General features: G+C 33.0%; 1 pseudogene; it reads right to left on the bottom strand.

Annotated features, from left to right (window-relative positions):
• Positions 1-547: 547 nt before the first annotated feature.
• On the bottom strand, positions 548-663 carry LOC145253145 (5S ribosomal RNA; annotated as a pseudogene).
• Between the last annotated feature and the right edge of the window lie 4,399 nt (positions 664-5,062).

Genomic DNA, 5,062 nt, shown 5'->3' with positions numbered 1-5,062 from the left:
AACCGGAGAAACCGGGGTAAATTGTTCAAATATCAAATACCCAAACAATAGAAGCAGAGTAAACAACACCAGAAAATGGAAGAAAGATTTCAAAAACGGTTACTTGCATAACAAGAAAACACAGACTTATTACTACGAGCTTTAATAATAAAAAAAAGAAACACGTCACAGAAAGCAACATAGCAGAAGGCTTTAGACAATTCATATCGGCCCTAGACGAAGATAAGACTTTTGCCTCGTATTTTAGTACTTTAGAAAACCTGTATGACGCTGATTATGTCAATTGGGCAGAACACGTTGATATTCAACAGCACGCCATACAGTCACTTCCTGTTGAGTCCAGAACCGCATATTCTCTTGATAATGTAGGGCTCCCTCAGTCTTTGACAGACTATGGTTATCCACGAAGGGGTACCTGCGCGTAAAAATCTTATTGGCAGGAGATGCGCAATTTCCAATCACACCTCTCTTGAGTCGACATTGTTAAATACCATGGCAAGTGAAGTGTACAAGACGACTAGAAACCAATGCCGAGATAAGCGGAAACCACATACAGCGCCAAGATTCCCAAATGGTCACCCATCTGGTACTAATCAGGCTCGCTGTTGCTTAACTTCGGTGATCTGACGAGAACCGGTGTGTCAACGCGATTATGCCGTATATTCCTGATAATGTACCCACTCAAGAAACAGTGAGGCTTGTCAGTACAAAAAATCAAATTTAATAGGCGTTCGTTATTTTCAATATTTTTATATTCACATTTTTTTTTTATGTCGTTCTGCTTTATTGGGACCGGTTTGTGTCATCAAGATCTGAAATATGCGAGGTCATTATGACAAATCCTCCAAGATAATTTCCTCTAAATGCTCGTTGGTTGGGAGATGGGGCGGTGATTTTCTGGGAAATTATTCAAGGCGTCCCACTGAATATTGTCATGAATTATGGCTGGATTATTATGACGCTAAGGACATTTTTGAGTATCTCCCATGCTTCCTGTCTCCCGCAATTTGGTCACAACACGTTGAATTGCTATTCTGTTAGGTATATAATAACTGTAAAAACATTTACTGCATTGCCACTTTGTTTAAAAGTAATGAATTTGTGCCAAATTACGTCTCGATGATTTTTATACGTAGCTGTGACGCTTCCGCTTAGATCCACATCAATGAAAAACGCATATTGTTAGTATATTGTATGCACCAGCTATAAAATATGGTAAAACATTGCAGAACATATATTTTCTCAAAACAAGGCGATATTTATACGCTATATATATATATATATATATATATATTATTATTATTATTATTATTAGTAGTAGTAGTAGTAGTAGTAGCCGCATCTGTAGTAAGAGCTTTTTCTATAAATACTAATACTATAACACACACACACACACACACATATATATGTATATGTGTATATATATATATATATATATATATATAACAAAAGAGGAGGAATAAATTTACAAATAACTTCATTTTATGATTAGAACAACAAAGAAAGAAGAAAAGGCCATAGCATTTCGAAACAAAATGCTGCTCATCAAAGAATAATGCAGGCCAATCCAAACACGGAATATCATGCTCTTCCAGGAATTGTCAGCTGTGTGAATGGGAACATTATTCTGCAGGACGATGGGATTATCATCCAAATTCCGACCAAAGTTATGTAGAAAATGCTCAGTCAATATATTAATGTACTTGGTCGAATTAATTCGACCTTGCAAGCGAACTATAGGCCCTGCACCATTGGTACTAATAATGCCCCACACCAAATCTGAACCTCCACCACCTGTCAGCGTTGAAACTGAGCACCTAGGATTAAATTCTTCGTCTTTTCTCCGACAGACGTACTGCCTACCATCACTATTGCTCAGTCTATCGAACTTAATTTCGTCGTTAAAAAGCACGTTTGACCAATATAAAGAGTCATGATCTTCATTGCATCTGACCTAGTCCAGACGTTGATTTCTGTTCTTTACAGAAATCATTGGCTTGCGTCTTACAACATATCCTCGCAAATTAAATTCCTTTAATCTGTCTTTGGCAGTAGAAAGAGAGCACTTTTTAACAAGATTACGCGGCTGTTGGATTTGGGGAGCCGTTTCAAATCTGTTTCGTAGGCTGCGGATCTTGATACCATTGTCTTCCTTATTAAAAGTAACTCTAGTACGACCATATGTAGGGGCATCACGAACACTTCTGGTGTTTTGGTGCTTTTGCACAGTCTTTCGTACCGTTTTCTCATCACATTTCAATCTGCGGCCTATTTTTTGATTGGATAATCAAAAAGGTGGAGATTAATGAGCTCCTGACGATCACTAAGAGAAAGTCGTGGCATATGGACTAAATGTTACATTGTATAACCTGGAACAACAACAATTACGATTAGGGATACTTTGTTGCCTGTTGGTGGATATTTTTAACTGATTTATAGGCGATAGTTTAAGCTGGTTTAAAGCGGATTTGTTGCCGCGGACTTTCTTTTTGCCTCATCAATTTGGAGTTATTTTTTTAAAATTTATGTGAACACTAGAATATTTCAATTAAACGTCAAATATGAACAGGTAAAATTATAGAGGAATAAAAGGCAAGTCACATGAGGTATTGGTTGTTTATACAGTTACATTGAATTTAGCTTAAATTTGCAGTTTTTGAAAAAGTTACAAGTGCGAACTTTCTTTTTGCCGGTCATTTATATATATATATATATATATATATATATATATATATATATATATATATATATATATATATATATAAATATATATATATATATTATATATATATATGTATATGTATATATATATATAAAAATATAAATATATATATATAGAGAGAGACAGACAAACAGACAGAAGGAAACAGACATATAAATGGAATGAGCTTATATGATTTTTTAAAATAATATTTCGATTGATGTCCGAAAACTACAAACCCAACAACAAATGTGTGCACGATTTTTTCTGAGACGATGTGGAGTTATATTGAAATCAGATCTTTTTATCAACGCAGAGATTTTATAGAATATAGAAAGTTACACTATAGCATCATGACTAATATATGTGACACACACACATACACACACTCATATACATATATATCTATCAATATATACATGCACATGTATATAGAGAAAGCGTAGACAAGACTAAAGAAAGGAGAAGGACGTTGATGTATGCATAGATCTGTACGTTGATGTATGCATAGATCTGTACGTCTACGTCGTTAAAATAATTACATTCATTTCTGAGATATTTACTGCCCTGAACACCAAGAAGTGGTTGGTCACCGATCATTTCCTTGCGAATGTTGAAATGATTTATTCAATGAGAGTAATCAAAAACATCGAAATATATCTCTTACGGATCGATAAATAAATTGATTTTGTTGGCATTCCGGAAAACACAGCCTTTTAATCAGTCTCCACCGAACGCGATGCACAATTGCGTTTTAAACTTTCACACGTAATGGTTAATTCCTTCCCAGCATTAGCAGTCTTTTATTTTATTTCTACATTTATCTCCTATTTGGTTTTATCGAGCTTTTACATCTGGTTGAGACTACTTTATTAATATTAATTCTTTAATATTTATAATGTACTTTAATTTTACCATCTTGGATCATTTTCGTAAATTTAATTGTAATTTTTATTATATATATATATATATATATATATATATATATATATATATATAGCAGAAGTATCCGTCGTTGACTGGGTTCAAAACAGCTTACAGAAAATGGACTGTGATTGATGAAAGTATGATACGTTATGAAAAGGAGGGGGTTGTAAAGAGATAGGTTTTGATACTCCAAAATTTTATCCTAAGCAAAATATGATGAAAGAAAAGATAATTTTCGCGAAAGTATATTTTTTGTATCAACTTTGTTTTCATTCGTAGCCAAGAGTGACCAACAAAATGATGTTTCCTTACAAAGAGAAAATGTTATATTAATATACAAGAAATAAATGTTACCATAGTCAATAAAAGTTATTTTTATGGTATAAAAGTTCATTGTTTTGTATTTTTAAATAGTTCGTAATTTTTTTTTTTAATTCACGAACCGGTTTAAAAAAATCAAAATGGCAGCGATTTTGAAATGGAGAGCCCCATTTTCAATTTGAAGGAGGGGCACCTGAGCATTATGTGTTAAAAATTTAAGAGAGTTCCGTCAACGTAAGGAATATTTATAAACATATTTTAATGTTTTCCGTTATTTTGTGCTTGAGGAATATTCGATTATGGCATGTGTAGTTTATACAAAAAATTATTTAAGTAGTTATTGCCTGAAATTTCGTTTTACTTTCGGTTCGCTGAAATTATTTTAAGTAAAGAGCATTAAAAACTATTAAAAAAAACAGCATGAAACAGCATTAAATATGGTAACATTTATTTCTTGTATATTTATTTTTTCGGGTATTCGTTTGTTGGCTTTTCTGCTAAACACTCTTACTAAATAATGTCGACGAAATATCGAAAAACAAAGAAACAAAAACAGTTAGTAAAATAATCCGAAACATAAAAATAGGATATTAAAAAAGTAAACACGTAATTAAAGAATCGATATAAATATGAATAAGAAGACAATGGCGCCCTTTCAAGCAGAACAGCTTTGTTTCAGTTTTACAGTATTGAATGGTGTAGTATTTCGCCGTCGGATTCGGGGCTGTACTATTGTAATGTAAAGAACACGCAAAAAGGGCTGTAATCAACTGAATTCCTTCTAGTACACTGGCAAAAAGATTAAACAGATATATATGGAGAAGGAAAAAACAGAGTTATACAAAATTTGTGTCGAGAATTGTCTAAAGTTCCGACTTTTTTTGAGGGGGGGCTTTCACTTAAATAAGTACGTGAATTTATGAGGTGAATTAATGCGACACAATATGATTCAATTCTAACAAATAAATAAAAGCTATCGTGAATTAAGGTTAAAGTTAAGGAGATTGTGGACCCTCATCTCTTTTAAAAAACCTTGTTAAACTTTGTGACATATTTACATTCTATGGAGGTCAGGAACGAACAGCCCATAATTTTATTATACCATATTTCTTC

Source organism: Euprymna scolopes, chromosome 29, assembly GCF_053919585.1.
Source record: "Euprymna scolopes isolate OS-2025 chromosome 29, ASM5391958v1, whole genome shotgun sequence".
In the NCBI taxonomy this organism is placed as follows: Eukaryota; Metazoa; Mollusca; class Cephalopoda; order Sepiida; family Sepiolidae; genus Euprymna; species Euprymna scolopes.
The sequence above is the reverse complement of the archived record's forward strand: the minus strand, read 5'-3'. Positions and strand labels throughout refer to the sequence as shown.